Below are 24527 nucleotides of genomic sequence, written 5' to 3' on the forward strand. Positions count from 1 at the left end.
TTCTTGGTCAGATGTGATATTTTTCCTGTTGAGTTTTAGAACCTGAACCCCTGTGTTGTCTTAACGAGTGCTGTTTACGTAGCGCCAACATTTCTGGGGGTTAGCTGTAGATGTAGTTTCTTGTAAATGTGTGCGTTTAGCCCTTCGGATTTCGCTGTTCACTTGCTTTTGGGTCATTCCACCGGGTTGGGAAGCAGTGCATGTTACATCCATATATTTGGTTATATTATTAAAAGTATCAATGCATTCTAAACAATTGCTCAATTTGATATTTGTCTTAAGGTGTTTCAATACTTGAGAAAGTTTGAAATCATTTGAAAGTACTTTGACAAAAATATAAGCAAAAATGTCATATTTGGACGTAACATTGACACCGTGTCAATGTTACATCCAAATATTCTTTGTTTCCCATTTTTTACACGTATGTAAAATATTACCCAAACTGACATTGCATATTTACAACTGGACACCTAAGCACCAAGAAAAGCTTTTGTTTTGGTATAGTCAGGGTTCAAATATAGCAGAAACAATACCTCTAGTGTGGATGTAACGGTGTAAAAATCACGCAATGGAAGTGTGACATTGGGTTTTACACCGTGTCAATGTTACATCCACACAACCAAGCTATCATTTCTGCTCCATTTGATACCTGACTACCGTAACAAAATTTTTTTTTATTGTGTTGCATGTATAGTAAGAAGTTAGCAAAGTGAATTTGTGTGATGTTTCGCAGAAATTTAAAAAAAAGGTACAAATGTCATATTTGGACGTAACACTTACACGGTGTCAATGTTACATCCAAAATGAAATTTTTTTGCTCATATTTTTGGCCAAATACATGTGTACATTGAAATGATTTCAAACTTTCTGCAGTCGTGAAACACCCAACAACAAATATTATGTAGAGCAACTGCTAGCAAGGCATTTATGCTTTTGTTAATATGGTCATATGTCACACATTGTTCCCCAACCCGGTGCAGTGAGCCTTTTGCAAAAGTTTGAATGTAGACTGCTTGTTACTGCCTTCACATAGCTGTGCTCTTTCTTCCTGCAGCAACAGATTAGGACAGTAGTGAGCCATGAGGGTCTAGAATGTCCATGGACTGGTTTTTGTGGTACTAATTCGTTAGTTTTCAGCCTGTCCCTAAAAATACTCCAATTTGCCTCAACTGTTCTGGTTTCTGGAGATGACTGCATGAATTCGGTCTTAAGCTCGAGAACAGATTTTTTTCAGCTTGGATTCATCCACATCATTCCACTTAAAGATGGTCCTAGGGGGCTTGACAGAGCGAGGTGCAGTGATGTTTATGTCAGCTAGCACTGTTGCGTGATCGCTAATTCTGGAGATGCTGTAAACATTACAAACCAGAGTTTTACGTGTGGTGAAGAGCAAATCTAAGATGTTATCTGTTCCTGTAACTGGGTCTCTCCTTGTAGTAAAATTTGCCTTTTGTTCGAGATTGTAGTCATCTGCGATGTTGATAATTTTGGATTGAATACCGTTTGCCGAGAAAGTACATGTACAAGTTCTTGAGTTCCAAAGCATGCCCGGGATGTTGAAGTCTCCTCCAAGAATGATGAATGGGGAGTTTACCTGAGCCTGCAATTTACTCAGACTTCTGTCTAGGTTTTCTAGAGATTCTGGCCTGTAGGAGTCGGGGGTTCTATAATAGCAGAGATGAAGATGTCCTCTCCTTTCGGCTTGAGCGGTAGTTGGCACCAGAGTAATTCACAACCATCTTCAGAAAGTTCAATGGCTGAGAAACCATCCTTAACCAAGATAAAGACACCTCCGCCACGTCTGTCGTTTCCTCTGTCTTTGAACCTTTGTTCAACTGTCAAACTTGTGAATTTCTGATGAATGAATGCAAAGTTTACAAAGCCATTCATATCTTAAAACATTCATTCTTTTATAAAGCCCTGTCGGCACTGGACTTTTTTTGGTCAAACTTACCGAGACTATGGGTACTTTTCCCATTTTAAGTCCAGTGCGGACAGCCTAGGACGTTTTCCTCATAAGCCGTGTCCGCACTGGACTTTTTTTTGGAAGGTTTTACCGAGACGATGGTAAAATGATAAATGGTCAAATGTGACCACTGTCCGCACTTGGACTTTCGACACGGGAAAATTTACCCAGACCGCGTGGGAGAAGTAACCGAGCTGTCACAGTGTCAGTATAATGACTCACCGTACACAGAAAACAATTTGCCGATCACATTTTCAGCCGCCGATACGCACAGTAATATTACACACGCCATTTGCATGCACAACATAATCGTTTACACGATATTATTTCATCTTGACACGCTAAATCTTGACGAAAAGGCCTATAATTCTGACGCATTTGTGATGCACGTCATCGAAGCCATGCTGCGGTACGATGTTCCGTGCGGCAGCAGTGCCATCAGTATTCGTTGGTTCCCATCGCATGCTTACAGAATCGAAGCTATGATTTGGGCCAGGAACCAGTGACTATGGCCTACGTACGGTACCGGACCATGATGTTACCATGCATGACAGTAGCGTATCAGGACGAATTTGGATCGTAGAAAATAACATACATCGGTTGAGAAAGAGAATTTCCGCAAATTAATTCTCAGAACGTGATCTTTCTTCTCTGTGTATGTATTTGTCCGTTGAAATATATATTTTAACGAGATTTTACCGCTCGGACTTGATGATACACCGCAGCGTGTTTCTACAAAATTTTCGGCCACTGCACGTGCAGGTTCGAGCGGTCTCTGTATGCATAACAGGGCGCTCGGGCCGGATGTACGCTTTCCTGAGCCACTTTTACCGACTCGCACTGTCTTCACTGGACTTATCGTCTCGGGAAAAGTGACCTGGTCAGTTTTCCTGGGCGCGTGGGAAGTTTTCCTGGGCAGCAGTTGGCCAGTAAAAGTAACCGCTGGACTCAGGAAAATTAACCGAGAGGAAAACGTCCTAGGCTGTCCGCACTGGACTTAAAATGGGAAAAGTACCCATAGTCTCGGTTAGTTTGACCAAAAAAAGTCCAGTGCGGACAGGGCTAAAGTTACTTTTCCTGAGTCCAGTGGTTACTTTTACTGGCCAACTGGTAAAAGCGGCTGAGGAATGTGACATCCGGCCCTAGTGCTAGTATCATGCATACAGAGACCGCACGATCCCTCACGTGATGTGGCCGAACATTTTGTGGAAACACGTACGCAGCGTTGTGAAGTCGGAGCGGTAAAATCTCATTATAAATATATTTTAACGGAGAATACATTCACAGAAAATATCAAGATCACGTTCTGGGAAATACTTTGCAGTCATTCTTTTTCTCCACCAATGTTTGTTTTGTATTTTCTACGATCCAAATTCGTCCTGTTACGCCGTGTAGTCTGCATGGCACCGTACGTAGGCCGCAGTCCCTGGTTCCAGTCCTACATCATAGCTTTGATTCTGTTATGTTAGCATGCGGTGGGAACCAGCGATTACCAATGGAACTGCTGCCGCATGGCTTCGATGTCGTCCATCACAAATGCGTCAGAAAAGTAGGCATTTTTGTCAAGATTTATCGTTTCAAGATGAAATAACATCGTATGTTACGATTATATTGTGCATTTTAATGGTGTGTGTAATATTATACTGTGCGTATCGGGGGCTGAAAAAAAATGTGATCGGCATTTTATTTCCTGTGCACGTGACTGTGACAGCTCGGTCACTTCTCCCACACGGTCTGGGTAAAATTTCCCGTGTCGAAAGTCCAAGTGCGGACAGTGGTCACATTTGACCATTTCTCATTTTACCATCGTCTTGGTAAAACCTTCCAAAAAAAAAGTCCAGTGCAGACACGGCTTAAGATGGAATTTTGCCTCGGGGTGATGTAAATCAAATTGGGTTTTGCCCTTCACCGACTATCCATTTTATGAGTAGTTAATGCAGTACCCGCTGCTATGTACATCAGATTTGAACCAACCAGCTCGGTGGTTGAGTGGTTAAGATGTCTGCACTAGAAAGCAGGAGGTTGTGGGTTCGAGTCCCACCCGAGTGATTTTTTTCCAACTTTTACTCGGGAGGTACCACACTGAGTATACAGTGTTTATACATCGGTGAAGGGCAAAACCTAATTTGATTCATTCTTTTGTTGATTAATACAAAGCCCATTAAAAAAGGCAAATGAAAATTATCAAAATATTATGAGGCATCAATAAAGTATCAAGTATCAGAAAAGCATACTAGTTCAAATACCAGAATGGTGATAGTACATAGCATTATTTGTGCTTGGCAGTTTTGAATTACGCACACAAAAACAGCAGCTTGTAGAATTTGGTCATTTTTGGGAACCGTCCAAATTAAGATATTTATATTTTTTATCTCTAACTTTACGAAGAGGTTCATATTTTAAAGCATTAATTTTTTTCAGGTACTGTGTACAATTGTTGTACATCTATATTAACAGTATTCAACTTTGGGATGTTTTTTATTCAAAATTTGCAATTCATTGATCTGTTTGTCAGTGTGAACTGATTTTGTTGTGCAGTGTCTCACTTGAAAACACTCATAATTAAACTTACAAATATCTCATTCTTAAAAAAAATCAAAGTAAATTTATTTTCTCTGATTGGAGTTGGTTTTTTAATTTGTTCGTTTTTGTCTATCAGGTCTTGACCCACAAGATAACCATTCTACCAGCACCTCTGACGTACCGGTGACTGGCGCTGCCATAACGGATCCTTATCACTATCGGACACAACAGCACTTCACCTCCCAAGACATTTTGGATTTGTGGTGAGTTTGCTCTCTTAGCATTCAACTCTCGATAATGGTAATACAGTTTGTGCTCTATTAAGAGTTCACGATGTTCTCCATGGTGAAGATTTCTCAGGGTCTTTTTGTAATTTGTATAACAGAATTTAAAGGCAATTGGATGAATTTCACTAAAGCCTGGAAATATCCTAGCCTCATGTCTATATGAAAGTAATGGTAAACTGCATGTAGAAAGTTGTAATCTTTTTTCCAGTGCACTTTTTACATTGCCTGTACACTTTGATAGTTGTTTCTACCGTTGCTGTGATATCGCTTTACATGTACATTGTAGGTATTTCACATTTACAGCTTTGTGATTTTCTGTGTAACTTGTGAAACTAAAATTTATTGCATTGCAGTTTGTTGTTAAAGTATCTGACTGACTGCCTGTGCCTCGTACACAATGAACAAACAGTCACATCAACCTCAACCAAAACACTTTGTAACTTTCCGTCCTTAAACAGCAGTGACACTGAAGTTCCAGCTCATGACATCACTGCATTGCTCATGAATATGGAACTTGGCACTTTATAATTTTTTTTTTTAAAGCCTGGAGCATCGTAACCCTTCATCAACTAAAAACCTCAAAATCTGTTTCAAACGCACTTAAGTATCTGCAATGGAAAATGTAGGGTTATACAGACTATACATGTATAAATGTAGATGTTTGTGCCAATTCATGTTTCACACTGACAAAGTTTAAAAGCAAACTTGCTCATTTAAGGGCACACAAAAACCTCATTCAGGTAACAGTTAACATGTACATAAGTATGCAATTTCGAAATCCATTTGCCCAGACCATCATTTACAAGTATTTCTGAGCCACTTGCATGCAAGTTTTTCATGTGCATGTAGCTGATAGTTGGTGGCAATCTGTACTGAGCCTGCACATTACTAATGACACGGGATGTAATTGACAATTCCCTACTTAATAAAACACATTACAATTCTTGATAATTTGCTGTTAACGTTTCTCGTCACCAATAAGGTGTTTCACGGTAATATGCACCAATCATAAGATGGAATTTTTGCATCAGGGGGGATGAAATCAAATAAGGTTTTGCCCTTCACCGACGTATATACACTGTATACTCAGTGTGTCACCTCCTGAGTGAAAGTTGGAAAAACATCACTCGGGGATGGGACTCACCATCTTTTTCGCAGGGCAAAAAGAACATCCGTTGCTAGACACGGGCACATTTTAGAATGAACGCACGATGACGTGGAAGTGCCAAAGCTTTCCAATGACGATGCATACACAGCAACGCATGTGAAATTGCCCCACGGGCAAGATGGCGTATATTACTGTGAAACACCTACATGTGTAATTGTACCAACTGCATGTAGAGTTTGAAAATTATACGTACAACACTTTATAGCTGTACAATAACTTGGCAAACACTGCTGACTATCTGCAGACTGTACACACTGCTGCCCTTACATGGATTGTTTGCACTCATCGGTTACCAGAGACTGGCTCGGTGCCAGTCAGCCCAGGACATTGTTCCTGAGTACTTCCAAGTGACTGCTGGCTCTCTGCTGGTTCTGGATGTTCACACTGTTCCCCTTGCATGGATGGCTTGCAGTCAGTCAGAGTAGAGCGTTGTTCCTGATGAGAACTTGCAAGCGATGGGGTCCCTGCTGGTTCTGCATGTACATGTACCTCAACATGCACTTGAACATGCTGCTGACTGTGCATGGATGCCTTGCTGCTGCTTTGCCTGGAACATTGTTCTTGACAGCTTTCCAGTGACTGCTGACTCGCTGTGTGTTGTGCATGCCCTTGGCTTGGTGGCTTGCTGCTGCTTGGCCTGGCAGCACGGTGCTCTTGGTCATTTTCTGCCTGTGGATTCACACAAAGCTCAATCTGCTTCCCTGGCTGCGATGGTTGGCTGAGATTCCGTCTTGGGCAGCAACGACAGCACAGTTTGAGGAATGAGAAAGCCTCGACTACAGCTGCACGATAGTCAATATTTGTGGCATTGTAGACGAGGGAATTGATGGAGCTATTGATAAGTAGCAGAACGTCTAAACATATAGTCAGAGTATATAGTTTTTCTGCAAGTTCTAGATATTCAACTTCTTGGGCCGGCCTAGTATAACTGTTTCGTATGATTCTAATAGTTATAGCTGCAATGTCTAGTGACTTCAAAACAAAGAAAACAGCAGTATTTATGATTATCAAACGGAGGACCTTGCCTGCTTGCTTGGGACAGTTTGGCAACAGGGCAGATTGCTTGCGTACTTTCAGTACTACATAGATGTACAAAGCAAGAGTGGCTATTAAACAGACAATGTTGATGATGGAAAGGACCCAGAAGAATATTTCATTGAAGACAGTGTCTGTTATTGGTAAGAATATGAGAATCACAGCAACAATGATTGTTGGCACCCAGAGTCCTGCTGATATCTTTGCTGCTCGAGATTTAGAGGCTTTTTCTTTGTGTGTCAGAGGATTGCGCACTGCAGAGAATCTCTCAGCTGCTATGGTAATCACAAAGAAGTTAGAAACCGTGAGAAACATATAACGGACGCACTGGGCTGCAACTTGCAAGGAGTTTATAGGTTGAATAAATAGTACATATAGTAAGTCACTTAAAAGGAAGAGTAAGTCAGCCATGGCCAGATTGGATAAGTAGATGTTGATGATTGTACGCATGGATTTCACTCGAATGACTGTGAAGAGAAAGACTATGTTGAGGAGGAGGCCGATTGGTGCAATGATTTCAATACTTAACCATTTTATTTGAAGAAGTCCGTGTATACTCTCGTCAAAGTTGTCACGAAGCTTGTCAATGTCACTTTCCCTCCCAGTTGATGGAGTGGAGCTGTTTTGGTAGTCATCACCCATAGTTCATTTACAGTGTTGTATTGATCGTCATGTCGAACACTTTGTGGAAGATCACTCCTATTTTGCCTTTTTTAACAGAGAATGTACACTGTACTTGTGTAAGACCATGAGAAATTTTCATAATTGTTCGCATTTGTAATCTTTTTTGGTTTTGTTTTGACAGCAGTGTTACAAAAATAATTAACACAATTTCATAATTGACATTGGCATGATAGTTGCCAGTTTTGTTTAAGTTTGTGTATACATCCTTTTAGTTGTGTCTTTCCCTCCCATACGTTGCATACAGATGTGCGCCTTGACATGATTGATAACTGGCAATGATGAATTGGAGTGTAGAAACAACATTGATCAGTTTGTGAATTATTGTGTTGAAAATCACTTAATTATCAATATGCAAAAAACTAAAGAAATGGTTTTTAATTTTCAAAAGAACAAACAAACTATGCAACCCATTAAACTGAACGATGAGTCTGTGGAAGTAGTAGATGACAAATACCTTGGCACTGTGGTTGATAGTCAGCTAAACTGGAATTCTAACACCACAAAAGTTTACAAAAAAGCCAATCAACGGTTCCACTTTGTTAGGAAACTGAAATCTTTTCATGCAAATACCAGGGTTTTAAAACTGTTTTACCAGAGTACAATCCAATCAGTTCTAAGTTTCTGTTCTATCGCTTGGTTTAACTCTCTTACTATCGTTAGAAACTAGAACGTATTGTGAAACATGCTGGCAGGATTATTGGTGATGATACTGAAGGTCTTCAGAAGTTGGTACAAAATGGTCTCTCGTTTAAAGGGAATATACATCATTTGCTTTTGCTGTAATTTTCAGAAATGGATGGAATTGGGGGGTTGGAAATATATAGCAAATATAGTTAAACTGACTTTTTGAGGTTTTTGGTTCGAAAATGCTATAAAAACCAAGAAAAACAATCATTTTCCTGTAGTCTGGTTCCCTGACTCCATATAAAAAGAAACAGAGCAGTCTACATACATTGGGGAATTGTAAGGTCAGGGAACCAGTCTAGCTGGCTCGTACCCGTTCATATATAGGTTTGTAATCGATTGCAAACTAGTGCGATGGTCAATTGGGGCCAGTATTTGAAAAAAACCCAGTTTTTTCCAACGCTGATCGACCGATCAGCGTTTGAAATTGATACAAAAATACCACTTTTCTTGAAAATGACAGTATACCAGGTGCCATGATTTTACAGGATGCTTTACACTGTCATTCACTAACAGTCCAGCAAGGTATTTCAAAATGATTTGGTAGTTTTATTTTTTGATGTTTGCAAATGTTGTATTTTCCCTTTAAAGCTAGAGTCCATCATTTGCAGCCATCCGAAAAGTAACTGGCGTAATTATTGTTGAAAAACAAACTTGGTTGAAAGATAGTAAGGGGACTAAACTCCCTGTGAAATTATTCTATCTGGCAAGCTGTCATTTTGAAGTAATCAACGAAAGAAGGCATTTCCAACGGTGATTCTTAAGAAGCACCGTAGGAAAATTTAAATTAGTAGTTCGTTTTGTTATTCAGCGCAGCGCGCACAAGTATTGGAACGACGCACACGCGCGCGCGGTTGTTATAATTCGTCGGATCAGTGCGCGACGTCGCGTATAGCTGCAATTCAAAACAATTCAAAACATGATTCAGTAACTTTTGATTTGAAATTGAGATCTTAGAATGCTGTTTTTCTCGGAATGTACAGCTGAAGCTAATTTGAAACTTCATCAGGTTAGTTGTTCAGTACCCTTCTTTAGATTTTGAGCACTTTTGTTGCTTCAAACGAACAAAATGCACAAATTACAAATGATGGACTATACCTTTAAGTTCAATTGCATGTTGTCTGACAATACTCGCCCTCTTAACCCATTGATTGTCACAAATATATCGGGTAGAATTCGTCATAAACGAAGAGGTTTGAAAATTCTGTTTTACCCAATGCCATAGGCCCTATACAATTTTAACTGTACGTTTAGCAGATAAATGAGTTTTGTGCCCCGTATGGCCCCTGGTTTTCTATTTCGACCTGGCTTTTAGCCAAGATCGCTTTTAGTGTACTGTTTAGTTGGTGGGGGGAATGCTACTGTTCAGAGTGTAGCATGTAGCTTTGAGCTGTTCTATGATATGTGCAAATATTTTTAAAATGTATATGAATCTATCGCTCAGTATATTTTTTGTAAACCTTGTCATTTACAAATTATAATATTACTATTCATTTAATTGTTTATTACAAATCATCTGTTGTTTGGTTTGCCCTGTATGTCATCTGGATTGTGTTTCTGCCATTCTGCCAAGGTTTTAGATGGAGGGGGGGGGGGGGTTCAGCATGTTGTCCATAGGCTGTTTTTTCATTCCGTTTTATGTATTGTTTTGTTTTCTTTACAGTGCAATTTCTATTGTTGGTTCTTAGCTGTGAATATCGCCTTTTTGTAATGAGTGTATTTTTGATATATTTTACTGAATGTTTATTGCGGTACAAAGGAAACACATTTCATGTGTGTCACATGATGAATAAATAAATTGAATTGAATTGAACCCAAACTATCCTGAATCCACAAAATCCCATCCACTGATTTTGTACATGTAGTTTGATGGATTCAGAATTTCAGAACACATGTATTTCTATACAGCTTTAGATAAGATGAACAGATAATGTGATATTAGTTTAGTCTTGATGGGATTTTGGAGATTTTATAAAGCTTCCTTGAAGTTAAATTGATTGACCCTAACATTTCCCAAATCCTTCAAAAAGTTCTTTGAAAAAAATGGAGGATTTTGCAGGATTGAGGCTATCATGTATGGCAAAAAAGTGTGGCTGTTTTTCAAGGTTGGACTGTGTCAATTAAGGTCTTCAGGGACGGACCTTGTGTTGTGGCCTAGATTATAGGCCTACATGTACTTAAAATACTATGCACTACTCCAGGATGTCACTGGCTCTGCCTCAACATATTGACAGTGATTGCTGGAGGATTTTGCAGGATTGAGGCAGTGGTTACCCCTCCAAGGACCACATTCTAGAAAATTTATAATTTTGCAGGATTGAGGCTATATGTATGTATGCAATTTTTACATGGAGGCAGTTGGAGTATGTTGCAGGATTGAGGTTGCATCCTTGCAAAATGCCTAGGGAATTTAATAGGTTAAATAGTTGAAGCTCTGTATCTGAGCCCTAAATATCATGCAACACCAACTGTTGGATTGTGACGGATTTCGGAGGGTAAAGTCTCAAGAAAGCATAAAATTAATAGAGTAATGTTAAAAACAACCGGCGGTATTTTACAGTTCTACATGTCGGAGGTATAACCTGTGCAATGTTGTATTTTTTTAGGGGTGTGCATTTACAAGTAGTACAGGAAGTGGGTACCTGATTTGGTACCTGGGTACCCATTAAAGAAACCCAACGCCAAACATGCCCAAATTCAAATCTCGGAAGTTGCTGTTGAGATTGTTAACAAAGGTCTGCACGATAATACTACCGCATCGGCGCTTCATTACACAGCAAGATACAAGTACAGTACGTGAGCTTTATTAGCTTTACGGTGTAAAACTGCAGCTTTCACAAGCGTCATAAGTGTGAAATATGTTTTCTTTTCCCATGTGGCCTGGTTTTCATTTTGAAAATTCCCCACAAATGACTTCAAAACTTTTCTCTTTCATTGTCTGAGAAGTAATTAAGTAATTTGGAAAGTTGGTTACGGGTACCCGATCCCATAAGGCTAAAAAAAATACTTCTGCTTCCGGTTACCCGACCGACCGTATTTGTAGGCTGTGACCCTAAAAACTTTATCGACAATTTCCCCCCCCCCCAAAAAAATAATAATGATTGAATAAATAAAAATAAAATCTTGTTGTCTTTTCTGTCTTCACAAAATACTTCTCAACAACGCTTTTGCGTCAAAAAATGCTTGTATTTATTTGTTTTCTTACTTACACCCGCTATTTTTTTCAAAAGAAACCTGCGTTATTTTTACAAATTCACTTTGCGATCTAACTTCTTCGCAATTCGATGTCACGGTGACTGTAATCACGTGCGTAAACCTAGCTCAATGCAGTGAGGACTTGTTCCCACTGCGCCACGCAGGGGCCAATTTAGAAGACATGATGAAAATGCGGTAACCAGTCTGTGACCATGCGATCGATAGCGCTAGCACAAAATGTATTGCAGGCCGATGCACTGTCAACTGGTCGGATTTGACATCGTAAAAATGCCAAGAAAACACCGATGGAGAAAGACCATTTGTGCAAGTGAATTCAGAGAATTGATCTCAGGCGCGGTTCTAGAACCAAAATTTGGGGGGGGGCTAGCACGGTGGATCCAGAATTTTTTCAGGGAGGCGTGCTGAAATGTAGACCGGTAATTTTTTCCAGACACTTAGGCCTCCGAAAATCAATAGGTGTGGGGGGGGGGGGGGGGGGTGGGGGGGGGGGTTTAATTCACACTATATTAACTAATTTCACCCTTGTCACGACTATTTCTTCTTTAGGGGAGACCGTTCGCATGTACATCACAATCCTTCTTTTTGCTAATGCAATTTTTTTTTTTAAGGAATTTATTTTGGGGGGGCTAGACAAAATTTTTGGGGGCTACAGCCCCCTCTAGCCCCCCCCCCCCCCCCCCCCCCCCCCCCCCCCCCCCCCGTAGAACCGCACCTGATTGATCTATCTTGTCTGCGTATGTATTTTCTGCGTTCAAGAGTTCATTTTGAGATCGCACTACTTGTATTTTGAGTGATACATGCCGCGTGTTTCCCGAAACTTTCGACCGTAAAAACGAGGTCTGTCGGCCCATGGTCGGCCTCACGCGGCATGCACAGTGCATCACACACAGGAGTTTTGGCCAGCTCCCCACGTCTTGACTAGCGTTGTGCATATGATGCGAACGACCTGAATTTTCCATCATTTTTAAAGAATTATCGAACGTAAAGCTGAAAAGTTCATACATTATCAGGGCCCCAAATTCTGGAACTCATTAAATCAAAGTCTTAGAATTGTCAGCAGTAGGCCTTTATTTAAGAAAAAGCTAAAGTCTCTGCTTATGGAAAGTTACAATAATGCTTAATTTAAGTTTTACTTATTATTTGCTGTGAACATATGCTTCTCATGATTTCCCATGTAGGTTGTGATTGCACATGATTTGTTTTGTCTTGACCAGTTTGTGTTGGTCCCTTGTCTGTGTATGTGTGTGTGTAGTTAAGTTAAAGGAACAAATGTAATTAATATATATTTTTTCTACACATAATGGACTTCTCCACTCGACAAGCTTGCTTTTTGAGGAAGCCCACCGCTTAATCTTATCCGTTTATCTAAATTATTGTCTAAACCTTTTCCCTTCAAAATGATTAAGTGGAAATAGATATGAATATGCAATATGAAATACCCCAGAATACCCTATTCAATCTGCATAAAAAGAATGGCAAAAAAAAAACAACTTTCCGACAGACCGACCCTATTTTTGAAAGGCATGTAATCGGAAGCAAAAGTATTTGGGGTTTTTTTTTTCGGCCTAATCTGGAACCGGTTTCGGACATCGACGGTCGGGTACTCGGGTACCCGGTTCCAATCCACAGCTCTAGTATATGTTGCATTTTTTTTTTGTTTCTTGACTGAGCTTATCCTGTCAAGGGCAATAGATTGGTTCTGTGATAAGAAAAACTACAAATTTGAAAATTCTGAAATATTTCTGACAAAAGAGTTCTTCTTTTTCATAACACAAAATCTGACAGTAAAAATAATATTTCAGTCTTGATTTCAATTGTTCAAATCTCATTTGTTTTGGAATGCTTGTGTGTAATCTGTAATTCTCACTAAGCTCAATAGCTACGGTACCAATGGCATTCCATGGACAGCTATTACTATGGGTTCTTTTTTTTATAGTAAAACATGCATTTGAAGCAAACCAGCGGTGAACCATGTTACTCCTTTACTTTATCAGTTACATTGGTTGTCTATACAATCTTGAATACACTTTAAAATCCTTCTGTTGACCTTCAAGGCTCTACATGATCTTTCTACCAGATAAATTATAGATATGTTGACAGTTAAGGTCCATTCCAACCAGGCGTGTACGCAAGGGGGTGTTTTGGCTGTTAAACACCCCCCTTTGCCATGTAAAAATATGGAGGGAAAAGAGAGTGCCAAAATAAGAAAATAAAGAAAGGGAGAGAGATTTTTTTTTAAATTTCCACGGAACAAATTAAAAAGAAAAAACTAATAAATACCAAGTATGAAACGGGCGAATTCGGGAAATTTATTGAATAAGTTCCAAAGTGTATTCAAAAACAATCGTCAATATTGATATGGTACGTACATGTATCATTGATCTCCATATACACAGACTGGATAGGACATCGTGTACGAACGTGCGTCCGCGCGCGCGTTTTTTGAAAAGGGTAAAGAACACAAATTCGCATTCGAGTTGTGTACACTTTCGAATGGAGGATTAAAAAATGAAGTTGGGTTTTCTTCGGTTTCTTTGTCATTTTTTGAAAGAATAAAAGAAACAGAGGTCTAAATTGATCAAAATTGATGAGGAGTATAGTCAAGGTGTGCGCAGCATTAGATTGCTGGAGTCGGGAAGTAAGGAGCGTTGAAGAATTGGACAATTATTCGCAAGTAAGTTGTTTTTTAACGAGGCCTATACAACATGGCATGGAGGAATATGAACATGGGAATGACAAAGCAAATTTATAATATCGTTAATGTTGTTGCTCTGAGTTTGAGGGGAAGGAGGCCGGTGTGGTAGCTAGCGAGATATTCTGTTCAAATTCCATGCGATCTAGGCCTGTCATGCTGGTCGCCATCCATGTTTTTTTTAAAGACATAGCCGGCCTAAACGTGCATGACTGACCCGGCAATGGCAATAAACAAAAGTTGACATGTTTAAAATAGTTTATTCGAATAACTTTTATAAATTTTATGTGCAAAATCTGATTGAATTACATGTATGTCTGCCTTGGCTTTAGCTCTACTGAGTCTGTGTGGAGATCAATGGTACGTATGCATTCCGCGTTTGCACGTACATGGATATATGTATACGTACGTGACGTGGGCTAACTCGCAATGTGCGCCCGTCGCATGGAAGCGCAAGCCCGTGCGAACATAGGCCAGGGCCCGCCCAGGGGCCAGCGCTCCAGCTGTGTGCCGAGCCGGTCGTTCCGGCTAGCCTGAGCCTAGGCTAGAACAAGGGATCAACTTTGGTTGAGAATAACTGTATTACACTGTAATTAACGTACACGTACGTACGTATGGCTAGTACTGTACGGGCATGCATAGCTAGAGTCCAACCAAGAGCTCAGCTGAGTACGTACAACGACAACGTCAATGCCGGTATGTAAACCCCTCTGAATGGTTTTTGAAGTTTAATCGACTATTATTGGTACGTGCGAAACTCTGCCTGTTATACAGACTGAGCATTATTTTTTATATATAACTATATGCAGAACATTTTCCTTCATTGTGTTGATGGAGGAAAGGTGACGACCTTTCGGGAATTGCCTGCTGTCTTTGTTCAACTACTTGGAATAAAGTATCGAATAGGCTTAAACCTAAACTGTTTCCCAGTTTGACCCATTGGCGGATCCAGCGGGGGGCGCAGGGGGTGCACGCCCCCCGGCACATATTTTAAAATGTATACTATCGGTGAAAAAAAAACGGACGGTGATCCGACGGGCCACGCGTTTTGAGTTTGAGGAAGAACAATCATTCAAAAGACGTGGCAATTTTCACGCACCTCCTATGCGCAGGTTATGATGGTTGCACGATACGCGGATAAAACCAAGGTAAAACAAACTGTAGTGGAGTCTCATTTCGCGTATTGTTTAGCGCGTCATACGTCCATGAGACTGCACGCGGACAACTGCTGCGTACAATTCATATGAAGTCAAACCGTTTTCACTCTCCGGGCTTGGTGACTAAACAAAATCAAACAATGGCCACTTCAGATTCTATTAAAATATTTTTCTAATACATTTCATGCCAGTTTGACACACTCCCCAAATATGGATCCGCTGTAATGAAATATTCAAATTCATGTCAGTTATGGGTGACCGAGCGCGGAACAATTACAGATTATGTGCATGTTCTCAACTTTAAGCTTTGAGTACAGAAGACACTTTATAAGAGCAAGAGTATATAGGCCTATACGTATTTGAAACAAATGAAACAAAATATCCCCTCATAATTTCAAAAACTTCTGCTAAAAAAATCAGGGGAAGGTGGCCAGGAAACGCCTCAGATTGCACCACAGAGCATCTACGATCCAAAAATATCCCACGCCATAAGGGCTTCGCGCTGCACGCTTGCAGGTCCTGGACCCTTCATTACAATTCTAGGCCCCCCGGCAAATGGCAGTCGGGATCCGACCCTGTTACCAGAGCGCATATGTATCCTGTATCTGCAGTTTGGCCTTAGGGGTGGGGGCGGTTTACACAAAGATTCCCAACGGATGAGAATCATGAGATCCAGGGGACGAAGCTGAGTAATTTTAGCCAATTACAAGAACAGATCCTAGCACTTCCGCAGCCCGTGTCACTTTTTTTCTTGAATTTCTTCTTTTCTTTTTTTTTAAATGATGTTGAGGGAGAGGACTGCCCACATTGACCCCTTTACTCATATGTTCATCATATACCCTAAAGACACAGAACATGGTTTTTTTTTTTGATTTACTATGCTTTAGCTCAAAAAGATAACTGATGGTCGTGGGTTCCCGGCCCTTCGAGTGTAACCCTCTTTTATTTCTGGCGCCAACACAATTTACCATCTTCATTTCTAGCGTCATTAATGATGACATCCAATTTTGAAACACCCCCCTTGAAAAAATCCTGCGTACGCCACTGATTCCAACTATTCCCTGCGGTCCAATGGGCGGTTGCTTTTAGATTATCCATCTGGGAGAATGCAAAAGACTATAGGGGATCGTTCATTTGCACAAGCCACTCCTAGTTTATGGAACCAGCCGCCACCTGAAATTCAGTCTGTTCAGGGTCTCTAACAGTTTTTAAGACTAAGCTTTAAGACTTTTCTTTTTACAAAGGCATTCGTATTTAGGTTTTACTATTATCTATTTTAAATGTGGGTCTTGTTTTTGTAATTTTAAGTTTCATTGTTTTAACAGTGTTTTCTAAAATATCTAGTGTTTTTTACATTTATTGAGTGGTTGGGCACAACCCGACCACTCATTGGATTTGTTACGATTAATCTTTATTCCTTTTTGGTGAGCTGCGAAGCAGATGCGAGCCTATGTAATACCAATTTCTGTCCGTCTGTCCGGGCGTCCGTCCGTCCGGCCGTCCGCGTTCAGATAAAAATGTTGAAGTTTTTGGTTCTAGTTAACTTGGGGAAAAAATTAAATGCAGTTGTCATGTATCATCTCTATGACTTCAGTTAGGTTCATATCATTGCAGTAAATTTTATTAATTTAATTCAAGGAAATGTTAAAGTTTTTAATTGTTACTTGTACCAGGTATAACATGTACGTGTATGTACATGTATACCGGTATAACATGTACATGTACACTATGCATTTTGGGAATGTGCATGAGCTTCTGGTTTGATCTTTTAGTTTATGGGGTTGGAGTAAGGATGGGGTAGGGGAGGGTGGGGTGGGGTGGGTTGGGGGATAGGGTTGGAGTTAGGGTTTGTGTGAGTAGGATGAGTAGGGGAGCTAGGATAGGTGGGGCGGGGTGGGGTGGGGTGGGGAGAGGGGTTGGAATACTGGGTTTGGGTGGGGTGGGGGTTTGTAGGGGTGTGGTGGTAACAGGTAGGGAGAGACAGGTAGGGAGAGGATGGGCATGGATGTAGGGGTTGGGTTAGGAGGGGGTTGGGCAGGGGGCGGGATATACATGTAGGATCGGAGTAGGGGTTGGGTTGGGGATGTGTAGGGATGGGTTATTGTAGGGGTTGGATAAGGGGAGGGGGCAGTATATAGGGATCAGAGTAGGGGTTGCATGGGGTCAGGTGGGGATGTATGGGTGGGGGAATGGGGTGGGCGGGATATTGGAATTCGAGTAAGGGTTAGGGTGGGGATGTGTAGGGTGGGTAAGGACAGATAGTGGAAGATAGGGTAGGTAGGTGTAGGGGGTTGGGGTAGGGGAGGGTACGGGTCAGAGGAGGGGGAAGGAGATAGGGATTGGAGTTTGGGTGGGGTTGGGATGTGTAGGTGATAGGGTGGGGATGGTTAGGGGAGGATGGAATGGGTGTGAGTAGGGGGTTGGGTGGGGGAGGGGGAGGGGGCGGGTTGGGGATGGGGTAAGGTTTTGGGATGGAGTAATTAAGGTTTGGGGGAGGTGGTGATGGTGCTGTGTCTTCATGTACATGTTTACCCATTCTTGTTCTGCATTTGTGGCGACTACACAAGAGTTTTCCCATGGTAATACAAGTATGGGGGGCAGAAGACACTGTTGGCGCTGCAAAAATCCACAACTGGGTCCTAATTACCCTAACAATGGAAAACTCCCCCATAATACAGTGACGGCTAACCTATATACACATGTATTTATTAGGTAATCTGTTGACTTTTTATGTTGACATTTAAAAACTGACCCCTACACCTAGGCACATCAACAAGAATCCTGATCCCCTTCCATCATGCCCATCCCCAACCCTACCTTCGGCCTCCCTTCCTGCCTTGGACAGCGAGCCATGGCGGCTTCGCCGTTCTAGTTTTTTCTTTTCTGTACAGCACGTTTCTGCGGGTTTTCTCCTAAACATTTTATAATAGAAACATGTAACTTTCAATATATATCGACCCTCATCCTAAATGGTGCATATTATGACGTCATCGGGTGTGAAATTACAAGCGATTTTCGCTAAAAAATGACGATCTTCTTTCATCTATAACTCTTGAACAAAATGATCAATTATGTTCCAACCTTGTAATTGGATAGACCATTAATTGATGAATATTTTTGTGTGTGTACGTGAACTCGCTTGACCTTTACTTCTGGTTCTACCAGAAGGTCAAAGTTAAGTGAATTCACGTCCCTAGCGGCACATAAAATAGTGTTCCTTTTCTTTCATTTTTAAACCATAGGTTCAAATTTTAACCAAATCACCCCTTGATATTCTCTGATTAAACACAGATAACTTGACAAGGTTTCAAATTCATGATGTCATCAGACTGGACGTTACTTTAAGGAGAATTTGAATCTTTTGATCCTTCTTTGGGCTATGAAGATATATGAATATCTTTGTAGCCCAAAAAATGATATCCATGACAATGTTGACCTTTGCATCCAAATACTGTGACGTCATCAAACCAGAAGTTTGGTGCTATGAATACATACATTTATATTTTCCAAATTTTCATACGTTTTTTAACTTCACAATGAACATCCACTCCGAACTAAATCAGTATTCACTGACGTTATCAAGCCAGAAATTAAATAACTTGTGTGTGTACATAGAATGTTCACTAAAATTTATCACACTGTTAAAGATGCATTTTTTAAACAAATTAATTGATTATCCTGGAAAGAATTTAATTTCGAGATATTTTGTTCTTGCCTGCGAGTCGCGCATTTCACCACCATGGTCGGGCGTACTGTGCGATGTCGCGAAAAACGCAGCTGGACTGGTGTAGTACGAATATCGGACTATGATTCACTGGTAGTATTGCGCATGCATACGTGGGGAATTTGAGCGTTCAACCAATGAAACGTAATAGGCACCGGATTTCATGGGAGTCCAAATTTCATGTGACACTAGAAAAGTGTTTACGACCAGCTAGCCATGTCTTTATCATCCGTTTAAGACCGGCCACGTGACGGGCTCTCGACCAATAGGAATGCGTAAATGGTCTTAGGTATTTATGAATTAGATATCAAGGTTAACTGGCTCTGTACGTTACGCTTGCTTTCATAATGCTTGCCCATGTCATGCATGTGTGTATTTCTCTTCGTTCCGAAAGGGAGGTGTAATCTATTTTTAGCTGTACTAAATCCTCACAAATGTCCAATGTATTTTAATTTTTCTGTTCTTGATAAAATGGAGGGAAAAAGGTTTCGTTTTCGAACCCAGCAAAGAGTGGATCTCTTACCTTTTTCTATTGTTTAATGATGATTATTGCAAAGACTGTGCCATGGGTTTTTCTAGTTGGAATTTGGAGTGCTCAGGAAACTTGCCAGCACAAATAACGAGCAAGATAGGGATGAATGTTTGAGACATGAAAGAAAAACTGGCGCCAGAAAATCCTAGTCAGGAGTGAGTGACATGGGAGCTTGTTAAAGGATGAAAGTTGAGTGTGCTGACGTAATGAAACACAAATAAGAGCACAGGGAAATTTGATACAAGTTTTAGTTTTGATGTTTGGATAATCAAGAAAGAAATTTAAAATACAGATATAAATAGTCAATCCATCAACATACAGTAGCATTGAAACCACACTCTCCTCCTTGAAATGGAAAGTGTACTTAGACTTCTGTTTTCAATTGTTATACTTACAAAGCATCCATGAACTTTTCTCTTTGGTTTCGGGACAAACTGATCCACTTTGCTGGCAGACTGGTTCCTCATCCAAGCACTATCGATACTGGTTGTGGGGCAGGAACCAGGCAGCCTCTCGAGAACAGAAATATCTTCTGTCAGCCAATAATTTGAAATTGTAAAGTAATAATTCAATAACTAAACATTAACTGATTGTTTTGTGTTCAAAAGTGAATATCTGTTGTATTGCTAGAAAAAAAGCAATTCAGAAATGAGTATACAGTGTTTATACTTCGGTGAAGAGCGAAGCCTAATATTGATTTACATCACCCCAACGCAAAATTCCATCTTATGAATAGGTAGATGCGGTACTCGCTGCTATGTACAATGTAATGTTATGTACAATAGAAAAGAAATCTAATTTTTTTGGATAAAACTCGAAAAAATCCTCCCCCACAACACAAACATTCCATCTACGGTATCTCCTTTCCTGTTGCACTCGGTTGCTTGCGATGGATTAACTGATGGAAATCCAATTGTTTGTTTCATCCCTCAGCTGCCAAGAAGATAAGGAGGAGGCATTGAAAGTACTCAACGGACACAAATGGAAAGGACAAGTGCTCAAAGCCAAGGTATTCACAAAGTCACTTGTGGTTTTTACTATTGGTACTTGCTTCTGTCGGCACTTTCAATGAATTGAAATAACTAATCAACAGTCTTAGTGTTGGCTACCAGTGCAAGGGGTCTAGTGGCTGCTATTACTGTGGTTACAGGTTCATGTTCCTGCAATAACTCTTTTCCCGTAGCTTGCCAAGCCAGTTGAGGACCCGGACACTAAGAGCCTCGCTCTGAAGAGAAGCCAAGAGGAATCTGATGAAAACACCAAAGAAGCTAAGAGGAGGAAGGAGGAGGACAGCTGACCAGTAGAAGAGAGGTGAAGACATTGAGATAGAATGCAGGGTTGGGCTGGATTCGAACCACCATCCATTAGAAAAGTACTCCGGTTATCAACCAACTGAAGTCATTACAACACTCATTTCTTCCACTGTGCTCTGTGGTATTAAAATCATGCAAGTGTAGAAAAGGCTTATTTGATGGAATTTATCGATTCTGTCCTGTCCATTTATTTTGGAGGATTTTGTAGGATATAGGAAGGTAGACCCCTGCCTATACTGCCATTTAGGCTTGATACCCCTTGAAAGTGGAAGTTCAAAGAATGTGATTTCCTTCACTGTAGTAGATTTTTTGAGTAGTTCAAGTAGTTCATGATCATCACAAGAAAACCATTCTTACATCCAGAGATTACTATTTTAAGAGCCCAACCAGTCAGTTCCATAGCCCATTTGAAATTGTGAACATGAAATTTGTTGAGTGGAATAGTTACGTGGTCAGTTTTCTCTTCCTTATCATTTATTCTCCTTGAAGGGAGAGCATCAAAGCTTCCATGTCTGTGTAGAGTTTGTGATTCACACTTTCAATGACTCTTATTTTATCTGATAAACTTTACAAGTTGAACACATTTCCCTTAGTGTTTCAAGCCTAAAATTTACTTTGCACATGCACCACCAGAACTACGAACTGAAGTTATGAGAATGGTTGTATGTAGAAAGATCACAAGTTCCACTCACTATCCATTACCCATAATGAGATATGGTGGACACAATACGAGGGTAATATTTGGTTTGGGTGAGTCTTTTGTATTGACCCCAAATATACCCAAATCAAATGGCGCCCTTCGATTGTGTCTGCCACCTCTCAAAAAAGGGTAATAGCAGTTGAAGCATTCACAATTGTGAAATTCTTAAGACTCTGAAATACTGAGGGTGATTTTTGCTCTTCTCCCAATCTGCAGGTTAAACAACATGGTGACTCCACTGTGGAACCAGCCGTATGAGGACCAGCTATCCACCAAACAGACCAACACCAGGGAGTTTCTGAGGAATTATCCAAGATGCTGCAATGGAACATTGGGGAGATGTCTCCCTGGCTGAAGCAACAAAGGTGAGCTACTCACCAAAGACACAGGATGGTTGTGGGCCAGAATGGAAATGTGGTCTTCCTTGACAAGTAACTGTTTCGAAACACAGTTTTATGGCGAGCTGCCCTGAAAACTTGTTAAAACCCCAGAAAATGCCCATTTGTTTGAGAATCAGTTAAGGTTTTAACAAATTTTACGAAATAAGCTCCCTTCTCCACACACACAGGTCTTGTAGAATAAAAAAAACACACACACAAAACACACACACAAAACAAAGGAAAAAGCTCACGAGAAAAAAGTTTACAAAAGCTGCTTGAGTGGGACTTGCACCAACAACCTCCTACTTACTAGTGCAGATGTCTTACTTGACCACCAAGCTTGCTGGGGCTGACTGGCTGGTTCCAATCTGATATAGCAGTTACCACAACCAATGAGTTTAATGGATTGTTTACGTAGGGGACTTGTGAATGTTAATATCTGGTTTGCCATTCACCAATGCAAATTTGAAAGTTTTCTTGGGTGGGATATGAACCCATGACCTCCTGCTTACTAGTGCAGACATCTTAAGGCCCTCTCACAGTGTCACGTTCTGGCATGGAGTTTGTACTGCTACCAAGAAAATTGACTTAAACGCGGTGGGAATGCAGATGACGGCGTGGGGATTCATTGATACTAGTTGAGGACTGCAGAGGGATTCCAAGGACTTCGCTGACCACCAAACTGCCGTGTTCGTTTTGGATATGCACAAAACAAACGTTGCACCTCAGCGTTTTGACCAGAACGCGGCAAGGACTCTGCGCAAACTCCTCACGAACGGCCGTGACGTACTGGCAACGCGCAGGCAGACGTGAGCAACGTTGTAAGAACTCCATGGACGTGCATGCATCAGGACTGCGCGTTTTCTCTGCGTCTCCTGCGTCTATGCCGTTCAAAATGTGAAGACTCAATGACTATCGCCAATTTTGGCCCGAGTATTTATACACGACGCACTTCTGGCTGCTGATGTTACACGTATGTTTTAAGGTCGCATCAAGCGCACGATAAGAACTCCAAGAGCATGGTATGAACTTATTGGACACCATGCGGACACAGCGAGGACACAGAGGACGCTGCGCAGACCTCTAATTGGTCTTCAACGGAACTCATAGAGAACGCCGCATAGACGCTATGGAACGCCACACGGACGTCGTAGACTTCCGGTGGACTTCACAGAAATGCATTGCAAGCCACTGGTGCCATGAATCCTGCATCTTTATGGTGTTTTGTTACATTTTTAAGCATTTCAACTACGCAATATGAATGCCAGGCGTGGACGTGACAGTGTGACAGGGCCTTTAACAACTTGACAAAAGAGCTTGCCAAGGTTGGAGAGCCAGTTTGAATCTTGTACGTATATAGCTGTGAGAACCACTGGAACAAATTCACAAGCTAGCTTGGCAGGGACTTGAACCCACACCCTCATGTTTAATAATAGTGCACTCTTCATTTGATTGACAGGAAGAACCACAGTGGGATGGCATGTGAGTTGCAGCCAATTAAGCCATCGGTGAGTGAGCTAAGAGACCGATGTTTGTTGACTACAAAGACTTGATTTTTATGTTAATTCATCTGTAGTTTAGTGAATGGTTCTATGAATTAAAATCTCAGCGTAAGTTTACTTTGGCACATAGTTAGTGTTAGGTTAGCTTGACTGATGTGACCTTGGGCAGCTAGATAGAGTCACCTTTAACTAAATTAATATTTCAACCAGGATTTTATGATAGACTAACATTACGGTGTGTGAATCTTTTGTGGGATAAATATTCCTGACATTGGAGATGTCTGATTTGTCCCTTTAATTTTCATTGTTTGTTTCCTCATCAACAGCCAGTATTAGAGAGTTATCGCAACAAGTGTGAGTTTACCATCAGAAAGAGTGTCTATGGCATCGGTGAGTGAAACTGGCATTCATTTTTTTTTATTTATCCAACCTCTACGTTTTGTGGTTCTGCATCCTTTGCCTTTGATGATTTCTGGGCAACTCTGAAGTGTCATTGGTGGGACGTGAACCCCACCCCCTGCTTATAGAATGTCTCTCATTTAGGGGTAGATTGAGACCAACTGTTTGTGGACTTACTGGCAAACTGGGTCTCTCTCACAGCATAAACACCAGGGGGTGGGGGATTTATCCCCACCACCCCTCCCATGTTTTGACCAGAGGTGGGGGGATGGGCAATGGCATCATCATGTGTTGGGAAAAATGCTGCTTGTTGAATCCTGTCAACATGACTCTACAAAGAAGTTGAAGTAGTTCTGAGGGAAGCGAAGAGCAACCCTAGGCACTCTTAAATGAAAGTAAAGTTCAACATCAAAGCATTTCTGTTCTTTTAAGATAGAGCACACCTATCCACCAGTATTGGTGTTCAAAGCACTGCATCATTAAGTTCAAAGTGCACATTGCCTGGAATGGACATAACATTTCATACAATGTGCCTGTTATGAACACCGCAACTGAAAGTTGCAGG

General features: G+C 40.9%; 1 long non-coding RNA gene across 1 annotated transcript; it reads left to right on the top strand.

Moving 5' to 3' along the window:
• The first annotated feature begins 4716 nt into the window (after nt 1-4716).
• Nucleotides 4717-23953, top strand: LOC119743044. Its single transcript, XR_005272949.1, has 6 exons — nt 4717-4752; nt 20602-20677; nt 20852-20979; nt 21898-22046; nt 23521-23569; nt 23890-23953. It is a non-coding gene; the product is annotated as an uncharacterized LOC119743044 (long non-coding RNA).
• Nucleotides 23954-24527: the final 574 nt, after the last annotated feature.

Source organism: Patiria miniata, unplaced genomic scaffold, assembly GCF_015706575.1.
Source record: "Patiria miniata isolate m_02_andy unplaced genomic scaffold, ASM1570657v1 HiC_scaffold_6, whole genome shotgun sequence".
Lineage (NCBI taxonomy): Eukaryota > Metazoa > Echinodermata > Asteroidea > Valvatida > Asterinidae > Patiria > Patiria miniata.